The 21,245-nt window shown below is 50.7% G+C and overlaps 1 protein-coding gene across 5 annotated transcripts in view; it reads left to right on the forward strand.

Annotated features, from left to right (window-relative positions):
• ST3GAL1 (ST3 beta-galactoside alpha-2,3-sialyltransferase 1) overlaps positions 1-21,245 on the forward strand; it is an 86,860-nt gene that overhangs the window by 16,679 nt on the left and 48,936 nt on the right. Inside the window, exon 1 of one of the 5 annotated variants that reach the window (XM_089898693.1) lies at positions 11,660-17,378. The exons of the other annotated variants lie outside the window; for them this stretch is intronic. The gene's annotated coding sequence lies outside the window, so the exon portion shown is untranslated. Of the gene's footprint in view, positions 1-11,659; positions 17,379-21,245 lie in introns of those variants that run through there. 5 annotated transcript variants of the gene reach the window in all.

A 21,245-nucleotide genomic window follows, 5' to 3' on the forward strand; every position in this document is an offset into this window, starting at 1 on the left:
TCAAAAGGTCAGTTATCTAGGCTACCCAGGGCTTTCTAGAAAGAGGAACTTCATGGGTAGGACCACCTGGCCATTTATTTAGTTGTGTAGCTGTGGCAGTGTGTTTATTCGAGATGGGTGCCTTTCAAATATTAGGTGCCTCGGCAATTAAAAGCTTAATGTCAGGCCCTTACATTACAATCAAAAAAGCTAACTGCCAGGCGTTTACACTACAGACGCATAGGTGTGGCTATAGAGACAGACTTAGATACAGACGCATCCTATGTTCTCATTACCGTAAGTAATGTTCGCGCTTAATGAAGTAACTTTCCTGTCTCCAGGACTTGGACTATGCGGTCTGCATCTGCTCTGCTCCTCCACTAAGAACACCCTTCTTTTACTTTCCTGCTTCAATCTTCTATCCTTCAAAACTCAATTCCAGCATTGTCTCTTCCAGGAGTCCTTCCCCGCTCTGCCCTCTACGTGCCCCAAAACACCATGTGTGTGTGTGTGTGTGTGTGTGTGTGTGTGTGTGTGTGTGTGAGAGAGAGAGAGAGAGCGTGTGGCTGGCTTTCATCCCACTGACCCCACTGCTTGTGGTGCATGGCCTGTGTGCGTGTCTGTTTTCCCTGTTGGCTGGGGAGCTCCATGGGGAATAGGAATGTGTGATTCATCCTTCGTGGGGACTTACTGAGAAGCCACCTGGGCCGGGTGCATCTCTGCATCTTGAGGGCCAAGAATGGGCATTTGAAAGCGGGCATGGTTTGTCCACTTGTCTCAGCCACAGAGAGCCAGCCCCGGCTGTTGGTTTGGTCAACATGATGTCCAGTGAGCTGACCTCTCTGCTGAGCTGGACACAGGCCTGCGCCTCCTTGGGGATCATTTCTCTCTCCTTGGGCCCCCCTCGGGCCTCACTCAGCCTGCCACACTTCCTCTGCCTCCAGCTTTTGGAGAACTGGAGATGGGGGATCCCATGTCTGGAGGCTCATGGCTCTTTAACGTTGGGACTGGCCAGCATCTCTGTGTTGCTCACAGCTCGGCCTGCCTGCTTGCAGAACACCTGCTATTTATAGACCTGCCTGCCTCCGCCTAAGTTAAGCAAGCATGTCCTGCCAGGATAGCCCACTGCCCTTTTGGACCAGGAGAAAGAGGAAGAAGGACATGGGAGGGACCCAAAGCCAGCCAGTCTGAAATCCATTTGGCCAGCATGTCCTGTACACTGTGCAGGGAAGAGACACGTCACCATGTGGCTCAATGGCCTTCATGTAAACACTTTGTCACAGGCGCTAAAAATATCCTCATTGCTGGGGGATTGGCCATCAGAAAAAGAGAAGGACGGACGGGAAGGCCTTTGGGGGCAGGGGAGATGGATTTCTTCCTTCTAGTGGTTGGATGTATGGAATTGACTCCCTGTACCAACCACAGGGAGCCACAGCAGGTGGACAGTCGCTTAACTGGGACCTCCTTGAGGGCGGGGGCCATCTCCTTCCCCACTGAGTCTCCGGTACCCCAGCCAAGGAGGTGGCACTCAGTGAGTGTTTCTGGAGTTGTCCTGAACAACTGTCATACTGTGTGGCTGTGTAGTGATCCATCAAGTAGCAGTACCATATGACTTATCTGTCTCTGTGACTGCATATTTCTGTGTGATATGTGTCAGCGTAGATCATCATCATTATTGTAAACAACGCTGCACTGAACATCTTCCTGCTTTTAGCATTTTCCTTCATTTGGACTATGTCCTTGGGATGAATTCCCAGGAAAGAGGTCCTTGCCACCTATTACCTATTGTGACTTTGTCATGGAACAAAGAGGGGAAGTCAGACGGGGGACAGGAACTGGAAGAGGCTTTCTGCTGGGACTAGGAGAAGAACCAGTGCAAAGGCCAGAGGCAGCAGCAGTGGGATCTTGTGAGGGCGAGCGCATGTGCTCTCAGCTGGGTCCAGTGTCCACCCACCTCCCCAATACACACACACACAGACACTCACATGCACTCACACACATAGGCAGAGGCATGTTGGCTGTCATAGCACCTGTGGAGTCTTGTGGCGTTAGGTAGATAGCAGTCAGGGATGCTATACATCTTGCAACATGGCCAGTCCTTCCCTGGGCAGGAAGAATAGTCTTCTCCAAATTGCCAAGATGCCCTCTTCAAAAACCCCGAGGGAGGACTTCCCTGGCGGTCCAGTGGTTAGGGCTCTGCGCTTCCACTGCAGGGGGCGCAGGTTCAATCCCTGATTGGGGAACTAGGATCACGCCTGCGTGGCACAGCCAAAAACAAAAAAAACAAAAAAACCCCCCCAAAACCCAAGGGAGATTTGGTATCGAGTAGCGTAGCAGCAGTTCTTAAACTTTTTTATTTTCAAGGCCTCTTTACACTCTTAAACATTACTGATGGTCCCAAATAGCTTTTGTGTCTTATATCTTTTAACATGTATTGTGTTATTAAAATTGAGAAATTCTTTACATATTTATTACTTTAAAAATAACGATAGGGACTTCCCTGCTGGTGCGGTGGTTAATAATCTGCCTGCCGGTGCAGGGGACACGAGTTCGAGCCCTGGTCCGGGAAGATCCCACATGCCGCGGAGCAACTAAGCCCGTGCACCACGACTACTGAGCCTGTGCTCTAGAGCCCGCGAGCCACAACTACTGAGCCTGCGTGCCACAAATACTGAAGCCCGCGTGCCTAGAGCCTGTGCTCTGCAACAAGAGAATCCACCACAATGAGAAACCCGCGGACCGCAATGAAGAGTAGCCCCTGCTCGCCGCAACTAGAGAAAGCCTGCACACAGCAACAAAGACCCAATGCAGCACCCCCCCCAAAAAAAACACAGTAGAGAGGGTCGATGAAAAAGGTTCAAATTATCCAGAAGTTGTAATAAATCTAAATACATATAAAAAAACAACAAAAAAAAGATAATAAGTCCATCACATGGTAACATAAGTGTGATGAAAACCAGCTACTTTCCCAAACAAAAAAGAAAATTAGTGAGAAAAGTAGTGTTGTCTTACAGATCTCCTCCATGTCTGTCTTAAAGGAAGTCAGTTGGGTCCTCAGTCGGCTGTTGCCTTGGCCTGCGGTGAAATCCCACACCACTTGCCTCTGGGAAACCCCTGAGACTGAAAAAGCAAATGATGTCTTATTATCACTATGAAAATCGATTTGATATCATGGACTCCCTGGAAGGGCTTATTGACCCCCTGGGGTCCCTGGAACATAATTTACAATGCACAAGTACAAGAATATGGCTTTGCAAGCAGGCTGCTGTGGGAGGAGGGGAGGTCATGTCTCAGGCAGAGCCATATCCATATCCTAGGAATAGAGTCACGTGTATTCACCCACATCCTGCTAAATAAGCTTGGCGGTTCTCATACAATGAGTTAATGCAAAATTCCACAAACAATGTGAATGTTCATTTATTGGACAGTGGTACCAACATCATTTTAAGATGTCAGTATTGTCCAGTGCTGTTACCAAGGCAACAGCTCTAAGCCTTCTAATTTCTCAGTATTTGGGGGAAAAACCCACAAAAAGAAGGCAGGTAAACTCAATAATTAACTAGTTTCTAAACAAAATGTTTGCCATTCCAGTGTCAGCAATCTTGTGCTCTGTTCCAATTTAATCATTAATCTTTACCACAGTTTTTCACCCTTTTATTTGTTCGGTGCCCTTGAGCAACAGCCCAAGAGAGTGAGACTGAAAAAGCTAATGGTGTCTTATTATCACTATGAAAATGGTTTTGGTGCCATGGACTCCCTGGAAGGGCTTATTGACCCCCTGGGGTCCCTGGTACATAACTTACAAAGCACAAGTACAAGGTTAAAAGTATGGCTTTGCAAGCAGGCTGCTGTGGGGTGAGGAGAGGTCACATCCCAGGCTCATCGGCATCCAGTTGGGTGACCTTAGGCAAGATATGTAGCTTTTCTGTGCTTCACTTCCATCCCCTATAAAATGGGATAATAGTAACTATTTCTCAGGGTTATTATGAGAATTAAATGAGCTGATAGGTATGACGCTCTTAGAGAACAGTGCCTGGTACTTATTAAATGCTATGTATCCATACATACATATACACATACATGCTATATGTGTATGCATATGTGTATACATATGTTCTATATGTACGCTATACGTATGTATATGTATACACGTCATACTATACACTATATATGCACATATGTGTATGTATACATATCATACTCTATACATATACTATATATATACTGAAGCCAATAAGAAACAATTTTAAGTCACTACAGCAGAAGTTACCCATTTCACTTCATTGCTAAGAATCTGAATCTTAAACAGAGCCACATCTTTTTTTTTTTTTTTTTTTTTTTTTTTTTTGCGGTACGCGGGCCTCTCACTGTTGCGGCCTCTCCCCTTGCGGAGCACAGGCTCCGGACGCGCAGGCTCAGCGGCCACGGCTCACGGGCCCAGCCGCTCCGTGGCATGTGGGATCTTCCCGGACCGGGGCACGAACCCGCGTCCCCTGCATCGGCAGGCGGACTCTCAACCACTGCGCCACCAGGGAAGCCCGAGCCACATCTTAAGGCGGCATTTCTGTCCCCTCACGCCGGTGGGTGCACTGAGGGACAGTCACATGGTGCCTCGAAGAGCATGACCATCACGGCGGGACCCCAACGAGAGCTCAGCTGTGGGGTGCAGGGGCCGCGTGTCTGTCCCAGCTCGTGCTCCCTGGAGCCCCGATGAAGGGCTTGGTGACAGCTCCCAACTGCCCTCCTCATTTTGCCTCCCTTTGCTGGTGAAGTGACTGTCTTCATTCAGCCCCTGATTGAGGACATCTTGCCGCTGGGGCAGGAATCAAAGCAGGAGCCCCCGGTGCCTGGCCCCAGGGATTCCCCGGAAACCCCAGGCTGCTCCTGACGGCTCACGGGATGCTCTGTCAGTGGCGTGGTGGCTCGCACTGGGAGTGTTTTCCTGAAATGCTTTTTGTTTGGAAGCTCTCAGTGTGAGCTTTATAGAGGCATATGCATTCCCTTAGGCTTTGAAAATACACATCGGTTCAAAAAGAAAAAAACGATAAAAGGTCGGTGCGGATTATCCAGCCACAGCTTTTGAGCGTGTGAAGAAGGAATTGGCAGGGCGGGGGGAGGAGGGTCTCTTAATAAAGCGCTGGGTCCTTCTCTTGCGCCCGCTTTATTCATTGATTCTACTAACAAATATCGATTGGATGCCCCCTTGTTCCAGGCAGGGTGCAGAAAGCTGAGGCTGCCTCAGTCAACTGACTGTGAAATGTACGTCTCGGTGGGGATGACTTCTGATAAATGACCAAGTTAGCAGGTGGATTCAGGGATCTGTAGGAAGATGGGAAGTGCTGTGAGAGAGAGCGAGAAGCTAGGACAGGACTTGGGAGTGCTGCCAGTGGAGGTGATGGGCTGGCCACACTGAGAGCAGAAAGGTGAGCAGAGACCTAGAGGCAGTGAGGACCTGATCCAGGTGGGCAGCTGGGGGGACAGCCATGGACAAGCCCTAGACTGGGAGGAGTGCGCCTGGCGAATCCGACCAGCCCTGCAGAGTGAGTGAGGTGCCGGTAGGTGGTCAGGGGGGAAAGGGGAGGGCCGGTTGTAGGGGCCGCCTTGACCTTTGGGTGATACTTGTCTCCAAGGGTGACCCTGTGTGTCCTGATGGACTTCAGTGATTTCCTGTGGCTAATTCCCTATGCTCCTCCAATTATTCAGCCTCCCCCCTCCTCTGGGAAACCAGCCCCGAACCCCTGCCTGGGCCTGGAGCCCCTCCTCCGGGCTCCCGTGACAGCCTACGTCAGCCCCTAGCCTCGCGTCCCCAACCTCAGACGGAAATTAAGACCCATTAGCTGCCAGATTAAGACCCATTAGCTGGGTCTTTCAATATTCTATCTGCCAGGTGGGCTGCAGCTGGGCCTGGGTTTCATGACGTCTAACCCTTGTTCAGGAGCACCACCCCCAGCCTGTAAGAGACCCTAGGGCCTTTCTCAAATTCCAGCTCTCCTGTAGGACCCTTTTCATCTTGTCCCCAAAGGGACTGATCTCTGTCCTTCATCAGAACCCGCTCAAATTCTCTCGTGCCCCTCCCAGGCACTCAGCACATTCTGCGTGGCATTTGCCGTCACATTCCCCCACTAGGTGCTAAATTCCACAAGGCAAGGAACGGCATGTGTGTCATCTTCGTTGTGGCTGGAGAGAGCTGGGGATGAGTACCCGCCGCTACAAGGTTTGCCCCCGAAGCCTTCAACGCCGGGCTGTGCGGTGCTTCTGCGCACCCTCACCCCGCATGTGCCCATCTACCCGCTCAGTACCTACAGTGCCCATGCGTCCTTGCAAGGCCATCCCTCTGCCAGGAGTGCGCTTGCCCTATTTCCCCACCCAGCAGGTCACCTGCCGGCCATTACTAACTCAACAAAAGGGCCACCTCCTCAGGAAACTGTCCCCGTTGACCCCTCCCCTTTAGCGCCGGCCCTTCCCCATCTTGCTGGCTGTTTTCATCTCCCCACAATGGACGGAGAGGCTCTGATGTGCCAGAAGGATTCACGTGGCCCTGCCGTCGGAGCCCCTGCGGTCTAGAACAGGGGCAGTGAACTCTTTCTGTAAACGGCCGGAGATAGTAAATATTTGCGTTTTTGTGGGCCAGATCGTCTGTGTTGTGTCTGCTCAGATCTCCCATGGCAGCGCAAAAGCAGCCACAGGCAATACATAAATGAACAGGCGTCGTTGTGTCCCAAGAAAACTGCATTTGCCCGAACAGGCGGCCGGCCAGATTGGGCCCACGGGGGGTCATTCGCTGAATCCTGGCCTTAGCCTTGGCTGTAGAGGAAAACAGCTTGACTAGCGCATGTAGGCATTGTTTGCTAATGCCTTGCGTCCCCCCCGCTGGACAGGGGCTCTCCCTGAGCAGACAATGTTTGCACTCAGCACCGCACCCTCAGGGACTGGCACGTGCCTGACACAGGGCTGGCCGCTGGCACGTGGGACCAGTCAGTGAGTGACGGAATGACGTTCCTGCAGGTCCTGAGCCTAGCAATCTGGGCTGGACCCTGCCTCTTCCCTGCCAGCACCAATGCTGAGGAGGGGCTGGGCGTGGGCTCTGGGGCCCCTGGGCAGGAAAGCAAATCCCCTCCTCCAGGTGCACCATTTCTGCACTGATTTTAATGGGGTGAGGATGGGTGACATCTCCTCGAGGTGGCCCTGGGAGGATTCCGCTCAGCCCTCCAGACTCCCGACATCCTAGGAATGCCTCCTTCCTGGCCGTAGCCCACAGACTTCTAAGCCACCCAGCCTTAACCACAGAGCTGAGAGCGGGCTGGGGGCACCTGGAACTTCCTGTCTGCTGTTAGTCCCTGAAAAGGAGGCATTGAGGTGCGAGACCCATCTGGAGGCAAGCTGTTCCCTTCCTGCACGGGGATGGTCCCGGGCTCTGCGTGGCCTTGGCTTGAGTCCCGACATGCACTTAGGCAGCGCCTTGTATGCTCCAAGTACGATTCACACACGTTATTTAATTGTCATAACTGCCTATGCTGGGGATGTTATGATCCTGATGTGTCACAGGGGTTACACCACATGGGGGCGAAGCTGGGATTTGAACCCAGCAATCTGCCACAGAACCTTAGCTCATAACCTCCATGCCAAGCTGACAGGCAGTAGGAAGGACAGAGAGCTTGAGGGAGCCAGAGTGGATCAGACTCACCCACCACCCCAACCTCCTTTCTCCAGCTGGGACACTGTTGCACAGAGAACTGAAGTAATCTGCCCCAAGATCACACAGCATTGGTAGTAGAGGCAAGATTTGAAGCAGGGTTTCGGTTTCCAGTCCAATGTGTTCTATCCACAAGCCCAAACCCCTCCTTTGGCCTGGGACCTGCAGAAAAACAGAGGCGAGCTCTCTCCTCCCACCCAGAGTAATCTAGCCTCTCACCTTGCTCTTTGTTAAAAAGCAGGGAGGTGGCAATACAGATGCACACCTTCGTTAACATGGATGGGTTTCTGGGCCCGGAATCAGCCAGATCTGGGCTCAAGAATCAGTACTCTGATGGGCTGGGGCAAATCTCTGACCCTCTGGTTTCTCATCTGGCAACTGGGGCTACAGGCCCCACTTGGCTGAGTTGTTCTGAGAACCAAGTACACTGATGTATCTGAGTGTCCAGCCATCACAGAGCCCACAGCCTTCAGCAAGCATGGCCTCCGGTCCCCCCTTCCTCATTCGCTCCCTGCAGTTCCCCCACCCCCTCTGCACCAGGGAACTGCGGGCACCCCTCCCACTGAGCGCAGAACTTCGTGCCATGATTCCCCTTGTGAGTGGACGCTCTGACCTCATCTTGGGCAGTACTGCAAATCAGGAAACCACGCTGGGCTATTTCTACCCCAGGGGCCGGGGCAGCTCACTTTTTTGTTTTTGCCCCGTAATTGCAAGGTTTTACAGTGGTTTCTCTGTTGCCCGAAAGTCCCAGTATTCGCTCTGTTTCTCTCTGACACGTAATTGTATCTCAGGAACCCACAGCAATTGGGCCCCTGGCCCCTTGGTGGATGCCTTTTTTCTGTGGAGACAGATGTCTGGATGAAAAGAAAAATATTAGCTGGTTGAAGCAAACGGTGATTAGACAACCCTTTACTGAAGCCTCTGCATGGATTTGCTGGCTCTGAATGTTTGGGGAGCCTTGAAGCCTTCATCAGCTCTTTCTAGCTTCCTTCCTCTTGATCTAGAACAATCTGTAGGAACCCAGACCCTGGAGACTGGCTGGGGAATGAGTGATGGAAGAGGGAACGGCAGAAGGTGAAGGTCTCTGGCGCCCAGGGCTGGGGAGTTGTCAGGTCTGCAAAGGTGGGAGAATCTTCAGCTTAGGAGCTTGTCAAAATGCAGGCTGCCTAGGGTCCAGGCCTGCCTTCCAATGCAAGGCTACCTTTGGGAGAACTAAAGGAAGTGGCAGGGTCCACTTACCTGCAAAACGGTGATGTCAGCTGGAGGTGGCAGTGTTGCCTGGTGGTTAAAGCTCTGTCCTGGGAACACTGCCTGGGTTTGTGTCCTGGTTCTACCACTTACAGGCTGGGTGACCTTGGACAAGTTCTTAACCTCTCTGCGTTTCAGATTTTCATTTGAAAATTTAGGGTGATAATAACTTGCTCAACCTTCATTAAAAACATATATATATTTTTTACCAGTCATAAATATTACCCTGGAAGAGCACTGACCCCAGTGCAGACCTTAGGGAATTCCTGGGAATCCCATGAGAGTTGACTGTGCATTTGACACAGAGCGGGAAACATGGCTGGTCTCCGTCGATGGCATGACTCTTCTCAGTCTTTACATAAACTCCCGATCCATCCTTGCAGTGCCCCGTTGAGGTAGGTGCTAGTTTTAACATCACAATCTCTGCTTTACAGAGAAAGGAGAAAAAGGCACAGAGAGGTTAAGAGACTTGCCCAGGGGTGCCCAGCAAAGATTTGGCAGAGCCAGATTCAGACTCAGGCCACTTGGCCCCAGAGTCTATGTGCTTAACCACTAGGCTTTCCTGCCTCTCAGCGTGGAGGGAGCAACAGCTGCGCACAGGCATGGTTGTTGCCGTGTGACATGTGCTGTGACAGAGGCGCGCCCAGGGGCAGGGCGAGCCTGTCTGTCCTTTGGCTTATGTGGGCCTGGACCTCTCAGTCTCTGCCTCTGTGGTGTTCGGAGGACTGAGTAACACCCCCAGGAAGGGCTGTGCCCCACCCTCCCCAGGAGGCCGGGCAGCACCCCTTTGGTCTGGTCCGAAGGCGGGAGGCCCGTGGAGGAGGTGGGGAGAGACTGAGCAGGGTGAGGGCGGGGCACAGACCCATCTGTTTGGAATTAGACACGAATTGAGCACAGTTGGCCAGAAAGCAGCCACGTGAAGCCAAAAAGCAGAGTTTGGAAATGCTCCGCAAATGTCTCAGCAGAGCTGACCCTCCTCTCGTGATTCTGTGCCGGTCTCGGTCTCTTTACTCCATTGCTCGTTTGCCCAGCACGTTCTCCACGCTGGTCTGGGGATGGAGCTGGGAAGGCCCTTTCCTCGGCCTGGGAGGGTGGAAGGAGGGGGGCAGTGTGCTGGGGCACACCAGGAGGCCAGAGAGGGACCTAACTCCAGGGAGGACGAAAGTGACAAGCAACAACAATAATAGTATTGATTATGTGCTTACAGGGTACCAGCGGCTTAGCATTTGACCCCTAGGGTCAGTATTAGGTTTGTCTCCCGTTCATGGATGGACCCTGGGCTCCTAGGGGTTAACTAGCGAGACTCCCACAGAGGCTGAGCGACTCTGCTGGGATTTGAACCCAGGCTTCCAGATGCCATTGCTGGGCTCCTGGGCCAGCTGTGGTGTGGGGTAAAGTCCTCCGGGGGTCAGAGCAGAAGCCTGAGTCCCATGCCTTGCTTTGTCTCTTACCAGCTGTGTGGCCTCGGGCAAGTCGGTTGACCTCTCTGAGCCTCAGACCTTCTGCTGTGGCGTATAATACATGACACCGTAATACATTCCCACAAGGATAGTGCAAGGAGCTTCGCCCATATTGAGCCAGGGACAGTGCTTTGAAAGGCGAGAAAGGACCTCTCTGCGCTCCAGGGTGAAAGTGAGGCAGTCCCTACAGGCTTTTAGCTGGGGTTGGAGAGGGGAATGGGGGCTGGGCGGGGCCCTAGGGAGCCTCAGGATCCAGGGACAGTGTTCCCAAGCCCTCTTTCCTGGGAGCCAGGTCCACCCTGGCTGGGTCTGCATTCTGACACACCCTTGCTGACATCCTATATTGCTTTCTATTTTTCCTTCTCTTCTTTGCGTCTGAGCTTCTGGAAATGAAATCCCAAATCCTAGGAGGCTTTCTCATTAAATACAGCCTTGGGAGATTGCTAGGTCAAGGTCCTGGTGCTGAGCGTCGGGTGGCTGGAGAACGTTTTGAAGGTACCACCATTTTCTAGGGTTGGGGAGTGTTGGTAGTTTTATTTCATGATCATAAAAGTAGCCATGATCACTGAAGAAAATGCTGAAAAGAGAGAAGAGTGTGAAGATAAAAAATCCTACAGAACCACTTCTCCCAGAAAGTACCTATCTTAGTATTTTAGAGAATTTCCTTTCACTGTATGTTTTTCGGTTCCTCTATTGTTAAAACTGTCATTCTGTTACTGATATTGTTTCCTTTGTCTTTTAACAATTTGACAGTATAGCAGATGTTTTCTCCTGTTCAAATTCTTCTTGAGCATTATTAAAGATGCAGACTTTTCCATGGTATAACAGATACTCGCTCGTACCATGATGCACTTAGTAATTTCCTTACGGTGGAGCGTGTTGGAGCTCTGTGGCATTTTGCTATTAAAAATAACATGATGGGGCTTCCCTGGTGGCGCAGTGGTTGGGAGTCCGCCTGCCGATGCAGGGGACACGGGTTCGTGCCCCGGTCCAGGAAGATTCCACATGCCGCGGAGCGGCTAGGCCTGTGAGCCATGGCCGCTGGGCCTTCGCGTCCGGAGCCTGTGCTCCGCAACGGGAGAGGCCACAACAGTGAGAGGCCTGCGTACCGCACAAAAAATAAATAAATAAAATAACATGATAAAGATAAAGAAGATGTGGTGTGTGTGTATATATATATATGTATATATATATATATATAAACATATATATATAAAAATAAAATAACGTGATATTTTATTTATTTATATAGATAAATATATTTATATATATATAAATATATATATATAAATAAATAAAATAACATGATAAATATAAAGAAGATGTGGTGTATATATATATATATATATATATATATACACACAATGGGATATTACTCGGCCATAAAAAAAGAATGAAATCTTGCCATTTACAACAATACTTAGAGGGTATTATTTAAGTGAAATGAGTCAGACAGAGAAAGACAAATACTGTATGGTTTCACTTATATGTGGAATCTAGAAAACAAAACAAACAAAACAAAGCAAAACGAACAAATATAGCAAAACAGAAACAGAGTTATAGATACAGAGAACGAACAGGTGGCTGCCACAGGAGAAGGAGGGGAAGAGAGGAAAGAAATAGGTGAGGGAGGGTAAGAGGTAGAAACTTCCAGCTGCAAAACAAATGAGTCACAGGTATGAACTATACAGTGTGGGGAATACAGTCAGTAGCGATAGAATATCTTTGCATGGTGACATATCATAACTAGAGTTATCGTGGTGATCATTTGAAATATATGGAAAAAAATCGCTAGGTTGTGCACCAGGAACTAACATAGTGCCGTAGGTCAATCACACTTCAAAAATAATCAAACATACAGACAAACCCATAAAAAAGAGATGAGATTTGTGGTTACCAGAGGGGAAGGTGAGGGAGGGAGAACTGGATGTAGGTGGTCAAAAGGTACAAACTTCCGGTTATAAGATAAATAAGTACTAGGGATGGAACGTACAACACGGTAAATATAATTAACACTGCTGTATGTTATATATAAAAATTGTTAAGAGACTAAATCCTGAGTTCTCATCACAAAATGTTCTCTGTTTCTTTAATTTTGTATCTGCATGAGAGGATGGATGTTCACGAAACTTATAATCATTTCATGATGTATGCAGGTCAAACCATGATGCTGTACACCTTAAACTTATACAGTGCTGTATGTCAATTCCATCTCAATAAGACTGGAAGAAAAAAAAAATAACACGATGATAAACCTCTTTGGGCACAAAACTCTGTCCACACATTGAGCCATTTCCGGGAATAGATCCCTAGAAGGGGACTCCAGGGTGGAAGCTGAGTACTTGTTTAGGCTTTTGATGCCGAACATGAATGTCCTCTTGTTGGAGACTGTGGTGAGCAGAGCTGTCAGGGACGGTGCCTCTGCTGCAGGGGGCTCATGCTTCTGCTGAAAAAGGATCTGAAACCATGTGTTCCTGACTCAGAGGAAACCATGTGGACCAGACTCAGTGTCTCTTCTCGATGACTTCGAAGCAGCTCGAGTCCTCAGGAGCTAAATGAAGTTTCATCTGAAGCTGGTATGACTAGGAGCCCTAGGAGAGCAGACATGGCAGGACACAGAAGCTTTGGTGCTGCTGGCCTAGGGGGCTGCCTGTAGCGAGACGGGGTTCCCTGCAGAGTATCCACAAAACCGTCCAGCTGCGTGTGCACCCTCCCACTCTCTGCCCATGCCCTGTCCTCTATTCTCCATCACTGGTCTCTGGACATCTGACGTGTTACGCATTTCCTTCTTTGTTGATTCTCTCTTGTGCCTAAAACTTAAGCTCCCTTCATCCATTTTGTTCCCTCTTGACACATTACCTGACATTTAACAGGTGTTTAGTAAATAAATATTGAACGAAGGAATGGATGAATGAATGAATGGGGGAAAATGTAAAGATCAGATCAAAGCTCCCCAGAACATGACTGTCAGAGGTAACAGCACCTGAGCACATTGATTTATTGAATTAAATACGCCTGGCATGTAATCCTGGACACTTCCCGGGTTACCCTACAAGGTGGCTCTGTTCTCAGCTCATGTATTTCCTGCCTCCTGCCTCCTTGGCCTTACAACAGAAACATTTCCCCATGTCTTTAAAAATTCTTTGTGAACCAGAATTTATCTTCCTTTAACATACATAAGAACATCCCAAAATTTGCTTGATAGATTCCTTAACACTTCGGATAGGTGGGAGTGGAATTGCTGGGGCATAGGGGATGCCTATGTGTAACTTGCCCCGGCACTGCCAGGTGGTGTCCTAGGACGGCTGCCGAGCCCACGTTCCTATCAGCAGGGCGTGAGTTCTCACGTCTGCAGCCACCCGCCGACAGTTGGCATCGCAGTGCTTGATGATTTTTGCCAAGCTAATAGGTGTCAAGTGATGTCTCATCCTGTTTTTATTGGCATTTCTCTGATTACTAATGAGGCCCCAGACCTCTGCACCGGCCCAGCCCTCAGCCTGGCCCTTCGTCCACCTCGGGCTTACTCTGTCTTCTGCGTGGCCTTCAGGATTCAGGACAGACTTTTGTCCCCTCAGCAGATGCTGCCCCCCAGTCTCTCCTCTCTGCTCCCCAGTCTCTCCTCTCTGCTCCCCAGTCTCTCCTCTCTGCTCCCCAGGCTGCCCTTCAGAATAGCAGACTAAGGTTGTGTCTACAAACCCAGTTCTGGAGTCTCAGATCGCTGGGATCGAAGCCTGCTCCAAAACCTATAGGCTGTGCAACCTTGACCAAGGGCCTTAACCTCTCTGAGCCTCAGAGTCCTCACCTGCAAACGAGAGGTTAAGGATAGCACCTCCTGAATAAATACTTGAAATTCATCACTTTGTTATTGCTTTAGTACATATGAGTAATATCTATGCTACTGGGTTACTTGGGTCTGTTTTACCGTCTGTGTAAGCGCTCTATAACGTTGTCTACTGTATATCTCTTCCTAATTCCCTGTAGCTTGAAATCGGCCATAATGGGAATATTTTCATATGGAAACTGACAAACCTACGCGAATCATAGTTTGATTTTCGTTTTGTTGATTGTCTAGAGGCTTAAGAACGTGATGGAGAAAATGTCAATGTGTGGCGCGTGTTGTAGTTATATTGTGAGTAAAACAAAAAGTTGAGGAAATAAAGAAAGAATAGCACCTCCTGGGAGAGTTTTCTTGAGAAGTAGCTGAGATTATTCATGCAGAGTGTTTGACAAATAGTATGGCCGAGTTCCTGGTAGCTGTTGGGTGTGAAAGCCCGTGCCATCCTGCGTCCTCATTGTCTGTTTACCAGACTGGCCTCCACAGCCTGGGAGGACTCGCAGTTGAGGCTGCATTTGCTGCTTTTTTATATTTTCAGCTCCTGACGGTGCCGGGCAAATAGTAAGACCTGGAATGAATCTTGTCAGCCTCTCTGGAGGAGATTTAAGCATCAGATGGTGGGTCTAGATGCTTTTTTAAAGTCGCTTGCAACCCTGAAATTCTGTGATCAGGAAATTATCCAGGAAACAGTTCTCCTTGTGGGGTCCTTTCTCAGGTTTCTAAATGGGGCTTTATTACACACTGCAGGTAATTATAGGAGGCTGCAGTGGCCGCAGGGAGCTCCACATGGCCTGACTGATGGCTGGTAGGTGCGTTCCAGAGGCTATCATCTTTCCGCTGACCCGGGCATCGGAATCCTGACAGAGGCAGGGCCTCTCCCTTCAGCCAGGCAGTGAGAGGAAGCCCTGGAGGTCTCAGCCTCAAGCTGGGCGGCCCTCCACTCTCTACCCCAGGGTATGGCAGGGTAGCAGGAGCAGCGGAGATCTTTAGGACCTCCAGTCCAGGAGTCACAGTCCCCTAGGTTCATAGGGACCAGGTGGGTGATATGAACAGATAAAGAGACCTAGTAAGACAATAGGGAATAGTGGGGCCTGCAACAAACTAGAAAACCGACCAGGTTCTGACCAAAGGAGATGGCTGCTGCTCAGCCGTGGGGATTGGGGAATGGGAGCCCAGGGTTCCTGGCTTTTCCCCTTCTTTAGCAAAAGAAGCTTGAGGTCCAGATTTCTATGTAAAGCTTTCTGATTTTTGACAATTATAGCTAATTCAAAGTTTTGTGAATGGCTGTATGGCACAGACAGAATCGGTTTGTAAAACAGCTGTTGCCGTGTCTTCTGATTTAGTGCAACATTTGACTGATTGGGAAACTGAGGTTCAGAGTTTGGGAACTTGCCAAAGTTTCCTGGGGAGGTAGTGACCCCGAGGGACGTAAAGCGTAGTCCGACGTCCCAGTGGTCTCCTAACCCCACCTTTTGCCAAAGCAGGAACCGAAGCCCAGGGAAGGAAAGGGACCAGCTCTAAGTCACACAGCTGGTAATGGCAGAGTCTGGGGTAGGGCAGGGCTTCTGGGCCCTCCTCCATGGGATTGTCCAGCGACTGTGTTGCCAAAAACAACCCTGGAATGGTTTCGGTGAAAGCCTGACCAAGAGTGTGGCACAGGGCAAATTCTGACTTGTCATTCGGCAGGAAACGGTTGGCACGCAGTGGGGCACGAATGCCAGGGCGCCCCTGCTGGCAGGAGAACTGTTTGTGCATTTGCTGAGCTAACACTTTCAGCTGTGAGGGCGCAGAGATCAGCTCTGGCCTCTTGGTAAAGGGTCTCTTCGACTGAACGCCTGGAGTCGGACTGCCCTTGAACTGGTATCCTTAGAGTCTGCCTGGGAAGTCTCACGCGGAGTGGGGGTGTCTTCTCTCGTTTGTGGTCAGACACGTGGCTTAGGGACGCGAACCCGAGCTTGGAGTTGAAAGTGAATAGCAGTCCAGTTCACGATGACCGAGCTCTGACACGGGGCTGCCCGTGTTCATCACCGTGGCCCTGCCGCTGCCACAGAGCTCTTATGAGAGTGTAATCAAGTGGATGGATCTAAATTGCCAACGAAAAGCCTAGAGAAACGTGAGCTACTTTTTCCCTTCTATTCCTTCTCCCCAAAGGGTGGCATTTGAGCTGGGAAAGGAAGGAGGAGAAGGAGTCAGTACAGTCAGCAAGTGCAAAGGCCCTGAGGCAGAATGAACTTGGAGAGTTCAAGCATAGATATTGGGTTAGCAGGATGGGAACAGGGAGGGCAGGGGTGAACACGTGAGGGTGAAGCAGAGAGAGGTGGCCGAGGGCTCCAGGAGTGGGTGTGGGTCTCTGGAGGGAGGACGAGCTGCCTGCCCTTTCATGATGGGTGTTCTCCCCCAAGATCGTGGCAAGGAGCTCACTCTCTGAGACAGGCCCTTCTAGTGAGGCCAGGACTGTGGGTGGGGGGACGAGAGGTCCAGAAAATGAAGAGGACCGTAGGGAGGAGAAGGCTGGATCACCCTGAAAAACGTTAAGGAAGGGACATCTGGGCTGTGAGGCGTGAGTAGGGTTGGCTGCATAGTGAGAGGGAGATGGATTTTGCCAGTAGGGCTTTGGATTGGCGGAGGGGCCGGTGTGGAAATGAGCAGCGTGGCCTCCCTCTCCCTATGAAACTGTGGGTGAGCCGCAGGATTGAAGAGAAGGCCCTGAGCCCTGGACTAGAAAGGCAGGGTCTTAGCAGGCAAACCCACGTGAGGTCTGGACCCCATGTCTCCACCTAGTGCCCCAGGAATTCAGAACCTTGCCCCCCCCATTCCTTCCAGCCTCGCTCGTGTGCTCAGAGGTCAGGGCCCCAGGAGCGAATCTCACTGCCTGAGAATGCAGAAGCCTGAGGAGTCTCCAGGGACCCCTGTGCTCATGTCATGGTGTTGACCATCCCATGGAGGGCTCGCGGAGGAGAGGGACTCACCAGAAGGAGACTGGGCAGCAGCTGGAAGGGAGGAAAGTGACCAGGTGGCTCTTATACCTCCTGATGCCGCCCCTTCATTCCTCTCCCACAGCTCGGAGGGCGCATCCACTCTGTGCATCGTGCTCCCAGGTGATGCTGAGCCAGTGCAGGCAGCGCTGGTCCACTCTGAGCATGTGTGTGAGCCTGAAACCACAGTGAGTCACCTGTGCGTTGCCTGGGAGTGTGTTGTGCAGGGCAGGAGGGGTCATGCAAAGAGGGAACTAGGGGTCAGGGATCGGCATCCTTGAGGTTCTGATAGGTAAGAAATGACGTCTCTTTGCTGTTTGAATGACTTCGGTTAGTAGTGAAGTTGAAATGTTCTTGATAGTTGATGGGTCACCTGCCTTCCTTTTGTGCTGATTTGCCTTTTATGTCCTTTCCCCTTAAAAAAAAAAAAAATAGTTCAAGGCATCTGGTCCCATAGGTGAGGGATCAAAAAAAAAAAAAAAGCCATCTTTTTATATAAAGGGACGGGTAGTAAACATTTTAGGCTTTGAGAGCCATACAGTCTCTGTTACAACTCCTCAACTCTCTGCCCTTGGAGCACAAAAGCAGCCATCGACAATACGGAAATGAATGTGCACAATGGTGTTCCAATAAAACTTTATTTATAAAAGCAGGTGGCCAGCCTGCAGGCTGTAGTTTACCACCCCTTGCCTTCGAGAAGTTCACATTTCTTGTGTGTTCAGCCTTTTCCTTGATGTAAATATGGAGTTTTACACTAAGCATGGACCTTCTCCATTCCAAGATAAAATGCAAAAACAAACAAACAAAAAAAAGAAGAAAAAAGTACTCAAAAGTGGTATAAACGGGTGGTTCTGGATGAGGCATCCTGGACGTGCTGGCATCGACCTGCATCTTGGTCAGTCTTAGGTCCCCAGCAGGAGAGGTGGGCGGGGCACTGATGCAGGCAGAGGCAAAGCCAGAGCCTGGGGGCCTGGTGGGACCTCCGAGCAGGGGTGGCCGAAGTGGGGACGGCGCTGTCCTTGTTCTGTGCTTCTCCCTGACCTTGAAAACTGTGTTCTCAGGGGTTACTGGGCCCGTCATGTCCTGAGAGACCTGTCCAGTCCACCAGCCAGTCCTTGGCAATAGGACCCCAAGTGAGGACCCCCTACTTCCGCAGAAGCCACCAGTCCCTTCCCCCCAGTCTGGACCCTTCCATGGACTGGGTTGTCAGCCTGATCTTAAAGAATCATGTGCGACTTTTATACTAAGCAAAAGGAGACTCCTCCACCCTTTTCTTCTGGTCCTGTTTCGAAGATGTCCTCATACCCAGTGCTGTGCCTAAGATACAGATTTCCTGTTAAGAATCTTAATTATTCACTTGAAAACCCAAACTGGCTTGGCAAAGGGCAAATAGGGAGATGCGTTTGGTTCTCTGAATTTGAAGAGGCCAAATGACTTTGTCTTCCTTTCCTCCCAGCTCACTTCCCACCCACCCCTGACTTGGTTAGCCTCAGGACACACTGCAGAAATGAGGCTTGGGACCTGGACTGTCCCTGAGTTGACTCATATCTGGCCTGTGACCTGGGAAAAGCCCTTCTCCTTCTGCAACTTGATGGACTTCCCTTAAGAATGGAAATGATGATATGTCACTGTCAAGGTCTGTAGCTAAGAGGAGGGGAGATACCTTAGGATAGTTTGTCACTGTTGGCGTCAGCTCCGGAGCCCGGCAATCTGGATTCTGGTACCGACTCTACCATCTACTCGCTGTGTGACCTTTGCATGAGTGACTTCACCTCTCTGTGCTAGCCTAAACATGGGGTGACAATAAGGTACCTAATACTAGGCTGTTTGGAAGATTGAATGGCTTTATCCACATAAACTGTTTGAAACAGTGCACATCCAAGTAGCTAGTGAATGTTCCGTTGTATGTAAAGTGCCGGGCAGATAGTAGGTGCTCATTAAAGACGGTCACGCTTTTGTGTTATTAGACGCTCCAGAACAATCCCATATGTTAATCTTGCACAGGGACTGCAGATTTCATGCGTATCTACATCTCCATACACTCTTAATGAACGTTCTAAGCCCAGATAACCTTGCTTTTCCATCCTTAGCAAGCTTCGGCTTGATGAGAATTTTCACAATGTGCTTGTCGATCTTTTAAAACCCCTGAGATGAGTATTTACTGCCAAAATGTACAAGTATATCAGAGGGATTTAATTCAGGCGTTGGATAATAAGGCTGGAGACTTAAAGAGGGAAATGACAAGGATTTCCTTTCTTTGCCCTCTATCTGCTGTGGCAACAAGCACTTCCGTTTATCACTTAAAATCTTGTTTGAAAAGGTCAGCGGTTATTTGCGTGAATCACACAGTGTGAGGACTCAGGAAGGATGCACTGGAGACAGGCGTCCTCAGATTTCTACTCCATGCCCTGTCCTTTCCCCATGATGGACATTTCCCCGTGTCCCCGTGCTGCTCCCAGCTGGGGTGGGCGCCCTGGGCAGAGGAGGACCTGAGTGCAGTCACGTGACTGTCAGTGCTGAAGACCGGTCACCTGTCCTCAGCGTGTGCCCAGCATGTGAGCCGCCTTCAGTCCACTCTCTCACGGTTCCTAGCACTCTTATTTTCCAGAGGAGGACACGGAGGCGCCGGATGCTTTCAGCACTGGCTGCAGGTTGCCCAGCAAGCGAGCAGCAGGAAGGACATGCAGCTGCCCCCACTCCAAAAGCCCATCCATGCTCTGCCCTGACTCATCTCTCCTCCCCGCGCCTTCCGCCGCCCCTTCATTTGATGTGAGAGGAAATGAAGGACGATGAAATATTTATCAGTCTCGTGTCTGCTGGGCGCCTTCACATGAAAGCCCAGAGAAACACTTTGGAAAGTGGAGGTGATGTTCCAAACGCCGCTAATTGGTTTACTCGCGAGTCTTAATCTCTGGTTTTGAAATATTCGACGTGAAAGACGGGCTCGGCCTGGGGAACCCCAGTGGGACTGGTCTGCCACTGGTTTCCAAGGACAGAGCTCACCCAGAGGGGGTGACTAGGAAGGGGGTCGTGAAGAGTCTCTTGCCTTTGCTAATTTGCTGGGTGACAAGCCACTGCCCTCCCGGGGCCACATGATCAGGCCCTGCTTCCCTCTCTGACCCCATCCTGTAAAATTATCCCTTAGCCAGTGTGCTTGCACCGCGCTGGCCTTTGGGCTGAATATGCATAGCTCGTTTCTGCTGTACCACCTTGCACGGACTCTCCCCTCCGCCTGAACTCTGGTCTCCTCGCCCCTGCCTTTGCACGGCCGACTCGTTCAGGAGCTCAGCTTGGAGTTTACCCCAGTGGCACCTTCCTTGTCATCCACTGTCACGCCACCCCCTCGACTTTGCTGCTGAAGTGTTTGCCGTGATCTGCTCTGTTTGATTTGATGCCTAACCTTCCAGAGGAGAAGGCTGTTTCCTTGTTCACCGTGGTGTCACCAGCACCCAGAACAGAGCCCAGCACATTCTGGGCCCCAGTCAGTCTTTGCTAAGTGACCAGTGGCTTCTGCTGCTTGGTATAAAGCCAAGAGTTTAGACCAGACGGTGGTCGGGGAGCCTCCGTACTCTGGAGGAAGCTCTCTGAACTTGAGAGCGAGTGCTTCACTTTGAGGCTTTCTCTTCCTGACGGTCACTGCTCAGACCAGCCTCAGGCAGGGGGCCCAGTTCCCTCCCAGCAGAGCCTGAGGCAGGGGTTTGGTGCCTGTGGCTTCCAGAAGGTGGTGAGAGAGGCTGGACAGGGCAGGGGGAGGAGAGAGGCTGGGCAAGGAGGTATCTCAGCTGGAGCCAACCCTCAGCCTGACCCCACGGGACCCCGGAGCATACAGGGCACCCACCACAGGGCTGGTTCCATGTGGAGGCAAAGGGGGTCAGCTTCGTGCAGCCCCGATTCCCTCTGTCATAGTCTGGGGGCAGCCCAGGGTGGCAGGGGCCAGAGGTGGTCACCTCCTGGGCGAGGCAGCTCCTGTCTGGCCAGGGCAGTCCTCTGGAGGAAGGGGCAGCTGCTAGCAGCCAAGAGACACAACAGCTGAGGGGTGTTAGTGGCTCAGAAAA

This window comes from Delphinapterus leucas, chromosome 17, assembly GCF_059928025.1.
Source record: "Delphinapterus leucas isolate spDelLeu-1000000601 "Yukka" chromosome 17, BTC_Dleu_Yukka2, whole genome shotgun sequence".
Taxonomy (NCBI): domain Eukaryota; kingdom Metazoa; phylum Chordata; class Mammalia; order Artiodactyla; family Monodontidae; genus Delphinapterus; species Delphinapterus leucas.